The following is a 13,716-nucleotide window of genomic DNA, read 5'->3' as shown; positions in this document are numbered from 1 at the left end:
GGGAGGAATGCAGGTTCCTCAAGCTCATCAGTTGATCTCACCTATGCGTGTGTGTGTGTGTGCCCGCATTTAAAAATAGCTACCAAAGCAGCGTGATTGCTACAAAAGCAAATTGTATTTTTAAAGACAATGTGAAAAAGATCTAACACAAAGATGGGCTTGAAAATGAACACTGTTTCATAAACATCAGTAAGAAAGCGCGTCAAAATATTCATCTATTTTGAAATGTATCAACGCTTGAAACTGCCTCCCTGAGCCTGGTTCTGCAGAGATTTCTTCCTGTTAAAAGTGAGTTTTTCCTTTCCACTGTCACCAAGCGTTTGAGCCCCCAAAGAGGGTCATGTGATTGTTGGTGTTTTCTCTGTGTTTTTGTAGGGTCTTTACCTTTAGGGCTGTTCGATACGACGATGTATGACGATATGAAAACATCTATCGTTTCATATTATACGCTTACTTATACATAAGGGCTGAAAATAAACCTTAGACTCAAACGTTAGAACAGGCTTTTCCCGCAGCACGCTGTGTAATAAATACTCACAGAGAAAACGGCGGCCATTACTACTTGTGTCTAAAAAGGTGTAGCTTCATGCATCGGTCAAAACACTCGACTCCAGGTACACGATGCTCAGCTGAAAACATTTCACACAAGTCGAGTTGCCCGAGATTCACAGAATTTACAGAAAATGTACTATTTTGCAATATATATCGTTATTGGGATAAGAAAGCCCTATTTACCTTACAACAGAAAGTGACTTGAGATGACTACAGTAGTGATTTTGTGCTATATAAATAAATTGCATTGAAAGAATAAATTAAGTAGATAGTAGGTTTGCTGATTGCAAAATTTCCTGCTTTATAGATCTTAGAAAAAAAAGGTTAGCCCCATCAGTCATCTATTCCTGCCTAGGCTCAAAATCTGACATTTAGCAGCTGAGCTGCACTTGATAAATCTCACCATTTATTATCAGTTAGACTGCATGCAGAGGTATGAAGCAGCTGTAATGGCTGGGAAAAGCCAAAATATCAGTTAGGGACCCCATACAAGAAGAGTGGGTGGATATAAGGCTACTTATTATTTTATTGGCTCATGGCTGCTGTACCCTGTGGTCTCTTAATAGTACATGGATTGAACTGATTGTAAATATTGTATTTCTGCTCCTCTGCTGCTAGGCAGTGTTATAGTAAGTGTATTGTCACTCCTGCTGTCGTGAGCTAGATTGTGATAAATGTGTGGGTGTGGCTTCTCTTGCATAGAGCACATCGGTGTGAATATGTGCCATTTACTGCACTGAGAGGGGTTTGTGAGTGTGTGTGTGCGTGTGTGTGTGTGTATGTGAGGGCAATGCGTCATTCTGCAACTCGCAGAAGCCCAGGAGCTACCCTATGGTAGCTCCCATGCTGCTTCTATCTCTTATGTAACTATGTTGTTGTCATGTTCTCATACTATTGGCCTTTCTCTCACTCTCTCTTCTCTTTTTCTCCTCAATCCCTTTCTACTTTTTTTGTTTGTTTGGGTTTTTTTTTTTGCATTTGTACATGTACTGCTTGTGTGGAGTATAGCAATTTTTGGAGATGTGGAGTTTGGTTGGGATTTAAGGGATCTTTTGTGCTGATACGGAGCTTGTAGACAACAACTTGTAGAGGCATTCAAATCAGCATTCTGTTTGTTCTCTCGTTGTTTTTCTGTCTTTGCTTTGTTCTGTGCCTCGTTCTGCTTGTGCCTTCCTTGTAATATAACTGTATTCTCTTTGTTGGTGTATTCATGCATCCATCCCCACCCACTCTGCAGCATACTTCCTGTGATACAACTGCAGTCACGGTCAGAGAAAGCAAGAATTTTTATGAGTACTCCCTTTATACCAGTCACTTTGAAGAGAATTCATTTCTGCTCTTAGGGACCTATTATATTCCTCATAAAGAAAAAATGCAAAGATTCTTTTTTGTTTTCTTCTTGGTTTTAGGAGATGAGAAGAACGTATGATAAATACATTTATATCTTGACTATTGAACCGTTCAGTTGCATAATATAATCCAGGTAATTATTTGTTTTTAAAGCATGTTTTTTTCTTTATACTTAACATCTACTAAATCTGAAACACTCCTTGCAGCAACAGCTGACTGACTGATGGCATGCCAGGCTTGCTAAGTAGATGTTTCACTGTCCATAACTCAGCTGTGGGAATTAGCCGCTACTCAGTCAGTAGCACTTAATAGCAGTAACATAATGCTTTGTTATTGTCTGTGGCTGACACTGTGTCAGGTGCATAGACTATATATTAAAGATAGCTGCCGTAATGAGATTCATTCATTTGTGAAGCGATTTTCATGCTATTTGAGCATTTTCACCATTGCCGTCTTTTTTCTCAAACTCAACTTGACAATCATCCATCGAGTTTCTTAACTGCTTGCCCAGTTCAGGGTCATGGATGGACTGGAGTCTATTCCAGCTGCCACGGAGCAAAGAGCAGGGTGCACCCCAGACAGCCATTCACACTCACAGTCCAACCTATGGACATGTACATATGCATATCTTTGTACTATGCAAGGATGCTAGAGTACCTTAAAAGAACCCATGGAAACGCAGGGGGACATATGATACAACCAGCTCAGTGGTGTGTTAGAATCCAGGACAATCTCGTTAAGTGACATTTTAAACCACCGCACCACTCTGCTGGCCTGGGCTTGACAAGCAAGTGGTAAATGTAGCTGAGGAACCGAGGCACACTTCGTGCTTACACGGTTGTGACTTGTCAATCACAAGGTAGCCACACAATAATTCGTACTTTGCAATCTCTTTTCATCTAAATTAAACCATAATTGAACATCATGTTGTATTCATTAAGACATGAAACTGATGATTGAGACTACAACAGCAAAGTAATATGATCAAGTAAACACGAGGGCCATCCATCCATGGTTGTTCAGGTCCAGACTTCCCTCTACACAGTGTTCTCAAGCCAGTATGTCCTGGTTCTACCCCAGTGCATGCCTGAAACACCTCACAGAGGAGGCATACTAGTTAGTTGCCTGAATCACCTCAACTGGCTCCTTCCGATGTGGAAGAGTATTGTCTCTCCCCTCAGGCCCTCCCTCTTCAAAGGGAGATTCCACCATTATGAGGAACTACATTTCATTTGAGCCCATGACATCATTCTTTTGGTCACTGCCCAGAGCTCAGGGCCTTATGTCAGGGTAGGAACATAAAGCAACTGGTATATCAACAGCTTTGCTTTCCCTCTAATGTGGGTCTTAATGCAGGTTTAAGGCACTTCTGCGTTAGCTTCATTTTTGTACACCTTGGAGGCTTTATCCTTCTTCTATATATAGTCTATGGTTGCCTCACCTGTAAAGAAAAAACATCCTACCTTTAGCTTTTGGATATGCCCATTTACTCCTCTGTGTAAATGTTAACATTAGGCAAATGGGCTTTCTCCTGAGGGTATCTAGAAACATGTTTCTTTCCTTTTCAATTCAGCCAGCCAGTCCACAGAATTTGAAAGAAAACATCTGTAGTTATTTAAGAGGATGGCATTTACATCTGCTTCCACAGGACTGTGTTGGTGGGATCAGATTTTCAGTGGCCTGGTAAGAGAACCGGTGTTTCAATTAAAAGGTACCCTGTTGACCTCCAGTAGCATTATGAAATACAGCCTGTTTCATTTGTCTCATTCACACACACAAGTACCCTCGAACACATGGTCGATGCTGCATATTGCATCTGCATTTTTAAAAGTACTGGCAATGTCTACAGGTGGTATTAACACAGCAGCTAGAAATGTTTTCATTTAACTGCGAAGCGCCACTACCAAGACTTTATTTATTTTCAAAACAAAATTACGTTTTTGTCACTTTATCACTGTTTTTTTCCCTCCTTTTGTTCCTTTTAATCAAGCAAATCATTAGAAAGCTAAAGTTTCTCTGTGTCAGAGCTGTGACTTAAGCTCTTATAATACAGGAGATATTTTCTGTTCGTCTATAATCAGATTTATTAATTGCATGTCTTTGAGGCATCAAAAGTGTGATCAATTTTAGTGTCCACTACTCGCATTTTCCTCTAAGATTTAACAGTCTTAGAGAAATTAAAATCCAATACAGAGAAAGCATCTGCATTCTTTTTTCTACATAAGCCTCAGTTGTCATGCTTGAAGATGCACTTTGACTAAGTGGAATGACTTCACACTTTTATTGACTGGGAAAACTCATTAGGCTGTCATTTTCACATTGATTCCTCCACCCACATGTACAGCACAGCTGCAATACAGAGTGTTCAGAAATGTTCCCTGGAGCCTGTTGAAAATTCATCCTGGAACTGTAGAAAACCAAGTGGATGATGCAGGTTAGGAGAGAGCGGATATAACACTTGATTACAAAATAATTCCTAGAATGCAGCGAGCATCAGGGAGCTTTATATAACATATCCGAGGGAGGAATTTTACTTGAACTGGAGTGAATATTTGTCAGTGAGCAGAGTCACCTTGTTGGATGACATATACTTATTGGAATGATACACCCTTCTGTGTCAGTCTACACGTAAGTTAAATTTTTGAAACAAGATGTTTTATGGCTCCCAGTAAAGCAGTAGGCTCTTCCTTTGATCTCATGTTAAAACTGTTCAGAGTTGTGATTTCTTCTCCGGTTACAATTTTGAAGCCCACAGCTATATCAAGTGCAGGCCTGTGTGCCAAAAGGTATATCCCTAACACAAATATCTAGTCAGTCAGTCACATAGCAACAACTCAGGAATGTAGATATGGTCGAGATGACCTGCTAAAGCTTAAACTGAGTATCTGAATGGGGAAGAAAGGTGACTTCAGTAACTTTGAACATGTCATGGTTGTTGGTGCCAGATGGGCTGGTCTAAGTATCAGAAACTCCTGAGCTGCTCAGATTTTCCCACACAGCCATCTCAGGAAAGAGAGAAAATATCCAGTGAGGAGCAATTTCCTGGACCGAAATCGCTTGTGGATGTCAGAGGTCAGAGAAGAATGGCCAGAACGCTTCCAGCTGATTGGAAGGCAACAGTGACTCAAATAACTCGATACAACCAAGGTGCTCAGAAGAGCATCTCAAACCGTGAAGCAGTTGGACTACAGCAGCAGAATGTCTGTGAAGGTTCTCAGTCATCCAGGTCATCGTAGTCTAAGGAGCTTGGAAAGAAAAACGTCTGGACTTCTTTAAGTTGCTTGAAGACATTACACCTCTCATCCGAGAAGCTTCTTCAGTTCTAGGGTCAAATGGTGGAGAGTCCCAGATTTAGAAGAGAGAAGAGCCACCTCCAGGGGACAAGACTCAGCAGTCGATCTGCATCTAAAGGACAAAGGTCACTCTTTTGAGGATGCCAATGTTCACTTTGGACAGAGAAGACAGATGGTTTGAAAGAGGAGTGAAAGAAGCCATTTATGTCCACTGTGAGCGACTATCTTTGAACAGAGGCGGTGGCTTACGACACCAACTGTCTGCCATCTATAATCCAGTTTTGAGATCCCTTCCCAGACGCCTTAACGCCCACTCACATCCTGGGCCATCTGACCTCAGGAAATCACATGATAGTGTCTGGCCAGGTTTCACAATGAGCTCACCCGAAACCCTGGCTGATTGTGACCTACACCTGTTTTCACACCTTGGCTTGTGTGATTAGGTAGAGGATCATCAGGGGGTCCTTTTTGTCCACCTTTGGGGGGATACTCCCACGTGGTTTCAATCTGGGACTCTCCACCATTTGACCCTAGAACTGAAGAAGCTTCTCAGATGAGAGGTGAAACGTCTTCAAGCAACTTAAAGAAGTCCAGACGCTTTTCTTTCCAAGCTCCTTAGACTACAGCAGCAGAAAACCACCAGCTCTTTGCCACTCCAAAGAGCTAAGAACAGGAAACCGAGCCTTCAGTTTACATGTACTCACTTAAATAGTACACAATAAGATATGAAAAACATTGTTTGCTCTGCTGCAACATTTAGGCAAAATATAAGGCTAGAATTTTGTGTAATAAAAAACATGTAAGCATGGATCCATCCTAGTCTGTATCAGGCTGCTGGTGGTGGTGTAATTGTGTGGGGGATGTTTTCTTGGGATTTTGTGGGCTGCTACCCCCTGACCATCATTTTTGATGCATCCCTGATTAAATCCAAAGTCTTAATTTCCAAGTTCCCTGTTGGAATTAGAATCTGTCATGGTTGTTGGTGCCAGATGGCAACTAGAAATTTCCTACTTGAAAAGTTGGAGCAACCCAACCAAGTAAACGGTCCAAGATGTCGACAGTGAACCTAAATAGTAAAACGGCGCCTTAAGGCAACTCTTGTGATTTGGTGCTATATAAATAAAATTGAATTGAATTAAAAAATACTAATCTCTTCTGCCACTGTTGTGTATTGTGCAGCGTTTTTTTTAAGCGCAAACATACAAGTATTTTGCTGTATTGTTGGTGATACCTGAAAGGCTCTACCATGCTGAAGAACCAGAACAAATCCAGGTTTTCCTTGCTTTTAGGGAGTGAAGTCACTCTGTATTCCAAGGTGCCAGGACCACACCATAAAGCACCACAGGCCACCATGACCCCTGAATATTGTTGCTCAGCCATCAAGATGTTACCCATCTTTTGATGGCTGCTTCCAGCAGGATAAAACACCATATCATCATCTCAAATTGATATCTTGAACTTAACAATGAGTTCAGTTTACTTTACTTTACTTTATTCCACCACACTCCAAGTAACTCTCACTCTTTATTTCTTGAATAAAGTGAGCTACTTCCAGATGATGTGAAAAGTTCACCACACCCCACCAGCCTCGCGTAGATTTCACAAAAATGTAACAAGCCTTACACAGATCTCCTCTCACCCACACGCTGACTTTTACAGAATCTTTACACATCTTAAAACTCCATTTACCCTCCCATCCCATCCCCAATTGCAACACTGCATCTTATAAAACATTTAGTGGATCTCTCGCCACATAATGCTCTTCTCTTCTCTTCATCTCATCATAGGATCTATTTTACATTAAATGTTGTTCTGCCGTTATTAGTGACAGTATTCTCTCACCAGCCATTTCCAACTTGAACCCACCTGCGGAGCATTTCCTAGTATGCTGGCAGATTTCATGTGGTGATGTTGAGGTGTGGTAGAAAGGAAGGTGATAGTTTGACTTTTAAATGTCATATTAGAGAGAAGACAGGGGTGGCATGGCCATTGCTGTCTGCTCCTCAGCTTTTCCTGTCAGATTTAGTCAAGAAGCAATGATGAATGTGTACTATGATACTGATTACAGAAAAAAAAAGTTAATGCAACCATAATGGGACTTATTGTTTTGGAGTCTATGCTTTATGTGATATTTCAGAGGGTAATAGAGGTCATTTTATTACATTTATTATTGTTGTGAAAGAAAGATTTTATTTATCTGAATATTGTCAATATACTGTGCAAAGACTAGGAAATAAAGTCACTGTATTCCACTAATAATGACTATATAGTGGTCAAAATTCCAAAATGGAATATCAGTATGGTTACAGCATTGTTGTCACAACCTTATTCAGGATAATGGAAATCATTTTTCCTATCCAGTCACACAACAATGACTCATTTTAACAGGAACTACAGTACCGTGCAAACGTCTCATTTCTCTATATTTTGCTTCAAGACTTTTTTTTGTAAGTGGTATTGAGTAATAGTTCTCCAGGGTTTCTGAAAGTCTTTCAGAGATTCTCTTTGGACAGTGGCTCATTTTCAGAATAGTCCTTGTTTTTTTTTTCTTTTTTGAACCACTTAACACTGACCTATGAATCATTCCAGCATTAAAAAGGGACCTAATCCAAGGGATAAACCAATGTTGTCTGCACATGACAGACAACTTACCAAAGAACCAGTTTTACAGGGTGTCTTTGGACACACCTGTCACAAAAAGACATATTGTTTTTCCCTTTTCTTTTAATTGAATCTGTAAAAAATGCAAAATTAGCATTGTTGCACCAATAAGAATCCCAGCTACTTGCCAAAAACGTGTGCTGTGCAGTGTGTCCTTGAAGGATTTAAAGAAACAGGACAAGTGGAGGACACAAGAAGATGTGGCCTAAAAAACTATCTACGGCAGATGAACAGTAAAGTTATGTTCTTAAGGAGCAGGGGAAAAGAAAATCCAGCAAAGACCTAACATAGGACCTGGGAGATGCACCTGGATCCATCTACCCTTCACTGAAGCCTTATCAAAAAGGGTCTCAGCTGAAGGGTCAAGAAAACAGTCCTATGAAAGGAAAACAGGGAGAAAATGCTGAGGTAATTATATGATAATTGGACTGAAAATCAGTGGCAAATGGTCTCATAGATTCAATAATACAAATTTGAAATTTTTGGTTTGAATCATGATCAATCATGGTCTACAGCCATCTATAAAAAAATGGCGGAGGCTCTGTCAAGATTTGGAGCTACATTTCAAGGAGTGCTGTGGGAACTCTTGATTAAAATTTATGAAATTATGAACGCAGAAAGATCAGATAATGATTCTCTATGCAGTATCATCTGGAAAACATCTGATTGGCAGCATCTTCATTTTTCAGCATGACAGTGATCCCAAACACACTGCCAATACAGTAAAAGCATACCTGAATAGAGCAACACACAGTAGACACTAACAGTGCATTGTCAGCTTCCCTAGAGCCCAGACCTCAACAATATTCAAGCAGTGTGGGATATCATGACAGAAAATGGAAGAAAAGGCAGCCAATATCCAAAGAAAATCTTTGAATGTCCTTTAAGAAGCCTTGAGAACTATTTCTTAAGACTTTTTTGAAGAATTGCCTTATCCACTGTATTTCCATTATTGTTTGCAGATTTATAAACCACTGCATTAATAAACTTTTCAATTCAGTTTTTTTAATACAGCGCCAAATCACAGCAAAAGTTGCCTCAGGGCGCTTTATATTGTAAGGTAGACTCTACAATAATACATCAGAGAAAATCCCAGCAGTCATATGACCCCCTATGAGCAAGCGCTTAGGTTTAACAGGAAGAAACCGACCAACAGAACTAGGCTCAGGTAGGGGCGTCCATCTGCCGCTATCGGTTGGGGTGAGAGAAGGAAGACATGCTGTGAAAGAAAGGCAGAGATTAATAATAACTAATGATTAAATGCAGAGAGGTCTATAGTGAGTGGAAAAGGTGACTGAAGAAAAATTACTCAATGCATCATGGGAATTACCCAGCAGCCTACACCTATTGCAGTGTAACTAAGGGAGGATTCAGGGTCACCTGGTCCAGCCCTAACTATATGTTTTATCATATGGAAAGTTTTAAGCCTAATCTTAAAAGTAGAGAGGATGTCTCCCAAATCCAAACTGGGAGCTGGTTTCACACAAGAGGGGCCTGAAAGCTGAAGGCTCTGCCTCCCATTCTACTTTTAAATACTCCAGGAACAACAAGTAGGCCTGCAGTCTGAGATCAAAGTGCTCTAATGTGGTGATATGGTACTATAAGGTCATCAAGATAAGATGGGGCCTGAGTATTCAAGATCTGGTATGTGATGAGAAGGATTTTAAATTTGATTCTGGATTTAACAGAGAGCCAATGAAGAGAAGCCAATACAGGAGAAATATGCTCTCTCTTTCTAGTCCCTGTCAGTACTCTTGCTGCAGTATTTTAGGATTAACTGAAGGCTTTTCAGGGAGTCTTTAGGACATCCTGATAATAATGAATTACAGTAGTCCAGCCAAGAAATAATAAATGAATGAACTAGTTTTCAGCATCACTCTGTGCCAGGATGTTTCTAATTTTAGAGATATTGCGCAAATGGAAGAAAGCAGTCTTACATATTTGTGTAATATGTCCATTTAAGGACATCCTGGTCAAAAACTCCAAGATAACTCCAAGATTCCTCATAGTGTTACTGGAGGCCAAGGTAATGCCATCCAGAGTAAGAATCTGGTTAGATACCATATTTCTAAAATTTTTAGGGCCGAGTACAATAACCTCAGTTTTATCTGAATTTAAAAGCAGAACATCAGAGGTCATCCAGCTATTTATGTCTTTAAGACATTACCGCAGCTAATTGGTAAAGCACTGCATCTATTTACCATTTTCCTACAAGGTATAAATAAAAAGCGGTAACTCAAGACTTCTACACAGTGCTATAAATCAAGACAGATACAGTGTTTATTACTGTGCAAGTTTTAAAAAAATAATATGTCTGGCTACTAGCATATATACACTGTTGTTTGCCACATATAGTATTCTGTAAATCTAATAAATAGCATACTGATTTTTGAGTGACTCAATGAATAAATATGCAACACATTTGTATCACACACTTTATTTTCTATTTAACACCTTTTTTTAACTGTATACTTGATGAGGCAACCTCGTGGTTTTGCTGCACATTTTAAAATGTATCTGTCTGTATAATGATGCCTTTAATATGATACTTCAGAGGTTTATGATTATTGTGAACCAGCAGGTTATGCCTAGAATTGTCTAGAATTTTTTTATTATTATTAGTTCTTAGATTTTTACCTTTTATATTAGCTCTGGCCCTTTGCTTAACATTTATTGCTGTGTATCTAAACTTGTGAGCCCGTTATACAAGTATTTGGAAGGGCGTGTGCTCTTCTGTGTGAACAGAGTTCAGTGGTTTCCTCTTCAGTTTGCAGACAGAATGTCACAGACAGCCATTTTCAGAGTAAGATAATTTTACAGCCTGCAAGCCTCCTCCTAACGTGTAATTACTTTAACAGTTTAATGTCACACAAGTCCCCCACAGTGCTCTTTCCTACATGCTGCTCTTTCTTCATAATTCATGCCCTTTAATGGAATTTAGGACAGTCAGAGAACACATGAGAGGGAGATGCCTTGCAACTAATTTCCATTACACAAATTTCCTTCAGTATAGTCATTCCCATGTTTAAGCCATACGTACCATTTCGTCTTTCAAGGAATTTTCTGGTGTAGCTCATTGGCTTGAAGGGGTATATTCTTCCTTATTCTCGTCTTTCTTTTCTCCCTGACTGTTTTTAGCCATGAGTCTGGAATTGGTGGCCACCACGTCAGTGGTTCCCAGATGACGCATTTTAGTGTGGATCTCAGTGAATGTGGTGATTCTGTCATTTCTTCTAGTCCCACCATAAAGTTGACATTTATAGTTTTGAGTGAAATTTTCTCATGGTACAGTTGGAGCAAATTTTCAGTGTTTTTGGTTTTGAACAAATATTTTCAAAAGCCATCATCAGTTTTAGTTGTGCAATGGCTTTTGTGCTCATAAGAAGCCAACAAGATAAACCAAGATGGTAACAGTAAGCTAGCTATTTTATTATATGTGTGATATGCTAGCTTAGTGCACAGATAACCTAGCTAACAAGGTTAAGTACAGCATCACAGAGATAAAAGTACAGATCAGAGAAACTGTTTATCTGATTTGAATTTGTTTCTTTTTGATAAACTTATATGAAAGCAAAGAGGCTTTGGAGCCTCATGCAGATGAGTTCTGTATGGCTGCAGTCCTGTCACTGTTTACTACCTTATCTGTTTCTTTCAAAATCGTATTTCAGCTACAGCCGGCAGCCACATGGTACAATATCAGGGGCAGATTATGCTGCTAGAGAACACAAATGCTTCTTTGTCTTGGATATGATGTATAAATCATAAAACTATCACTCTACCCTCCAGTGGCATACTGACAATCACATGTTTGAGCCAAGTGAAAGCAAACAGAGTGTGGATTAAAGCAGTCTTAGTCCACAGTGTATCAGACAGTTCATAAAAGATATCATATGTCTATCAAAATCTTTTTCAAATGCCTGTCTTCTGAGTTGAAAGCAGTTAAAAATACTTTGAAAATAAAAATCTCATCTTATGAGAAATGAAATGTGCATTTTAATGTGGTAGATAAATGAAACGAACAGGTGCACAAATTCCAGTAGGCTTTGGTGTCACATTAAAAGCTTTCGCGTGCGAAAAATGACTGGACAAAACAGTCATACTTTCTAAGACAATTTTTTGCTGCTGCTGATAATAAACAGACTAGGCTGAATGGTATCTAAGTAACAGCCACCTGAATTTTCCCCTGAGCCTACAGTAATTAGCATATCAGAGGAGGTCATCATTGGGTCATATAATCCCTCAGAGGAACTACTAATCACACCCAGACACTGGGTTCATCCAGTGCTGTGATTAAGGCACAGACAATGCAGGGGGAGCCAGCCGAATGCTTTGGCTGCAACTGTGACACAACGTTGGTGCAATGCAGGAGAAGTCTATTTTTGGAGGAGTTCAGCAACAGAGCTGACACCAAGGCTGGTAATGGAGGTACGGGGAATATTGGATAGGATATACACAGATGTTAATGCAGTGTGACCCTGGGCAAACTGTATACATATGATAGCAATATACAGTACAAGCTATTTTAACATATCTGCAAACAGTATGTAGACTAGACATCTTTCTACATCATTAACAAACAAGCCTAGAGAGGACCACAGCATTAAAAACAACAGAGACAGTTTAAGCCAAACGGACAATTAAATTGAACAGTTTCCATTTGTGAGAAGGATGTTCTAACACATGGTATCTCATTTGAATTACAAAGTAACATGTTACTGAAAGTTTATATTTCTTTGTAAGACAGTAATCTCACTCACAGTTTATTAAAATCAGTAATAACGCTGGATTATTTATTTTAAAATTTAATTAAGTATTTAATTAATTTTAACATTTTCTACAGACTTGTGCAGCAAGCAGTTAGGCCTCAGTCACACAGTACTACAGACTAGCGACTCCCCCACTCCCCTACAGTTGCTAGGGAAAAATATTTTATCTCCAACTTGTTTCTTGTGATTGCTCTGATTGCTAGCAAATTTCTTTAGTTGCCTATAGTTGCTGACTTGTCCACTTGAATAAGTGGCCCATAAACCAAAAACCAAGAATATTGACATTTGAAGTAAAAGTTGTGACTTACTGCTATAACCAACGCATTTCAAAAGATACACTTTCACTAACGGCTGACTTACCCACACGAGTGGTTCCAGCGTCTGCACTATTCCTTATTATTCTTTCAACCATCTACTCAAAAAACGTTGTTAAAAAGTAGCCGGAAATACACAGGAGGAATCGACGATATCCAACAGAGCAAAATTTGCCAGCTCTGTCGACGCATCGCATTTCTAGAGATGTACACATCAGGTTGTGGCATAGGTTTTCAGAAGAGTCCCGACAGAGAAGTCATGTTAAAAATGACACCATGCAGACCCAAGCCAAGCATCTAACACTTGGTTTTCCCGTGTAACAAAAGCAGTGAGGAGGGGTCAGGTACTCATTTCTCCAGTTAAATCACTGTGACCACAACATTTTTTTTTAAGTGCTCTTTGGGCTGGTTTTCCCCAACTTAGCAGTTGGCTTTGTGTTAATATTTAAACACTAAAAGAAAGGCAGACAAAGTGGGCGAGTTCGATTTTTGTTATGTACATTGGCATTTAGAGCCCTCTCCAACGCCACTATTTTTCATAGTGAGTTGAGAAAGTCAGACAGACGCATGTACAGTTGGAATCATGCTCTTGCTTATCCATTAATGCAGTTGTTCACTGCTCAGTCTTGTTTCATATTGAAAGTGATATGTAAATGTTAAATGTCCAATCTAGTGAGATTGCCATTGCTACTTTTTAAGGCAAAGTGACTATTATGGTCACTCAGGCATGAAATGTGTTTGAATGTCATCTGAGTGCATGCTCGACAGGAGCTTTAGACA

At 39.6% G+C, this 13,716-nt stretch overlaps 1 protein-coding gene across 5 annotated transcripts in view; it reads left to right on the top strand.

Annotated features, from left to right (window-relative positions):
* The window catches only part of pde4d (phosphodiesterase 4D, cAMP-specific), a 211,950-nt gene that overhangs the window by 128,934 nt on the left and 69,300 nt on the right, over window positions 1-13,716 (top strand). The gene's annotated exons all lie outside the window — the stretch shown is intronic.

The sequence above is a fragment of the Rhamphochromis longiceps genome, linkage group LG12, assembly GCF_057381845.1.
Source record: "Rhamphochromis longiceps isolate RC_006_pf linkage group LG12, R_longiceps_female_GT1.1, whole genome shotgun sequence".
In the NCBI taxonomy this organism is placed as follows: domain Eukaryota; kingdom Metazoa; phylum Chordata; class Actinopteri; order Cichliformes; family Cichlidae; genus Rhamphochromis; species Rhamphochromis longiceps.
The sequence above is the reverse complement of the archived record's forward strand: the minus strand, read 5'-3'. Positions and strand labels throughout refer to the sequence as shown.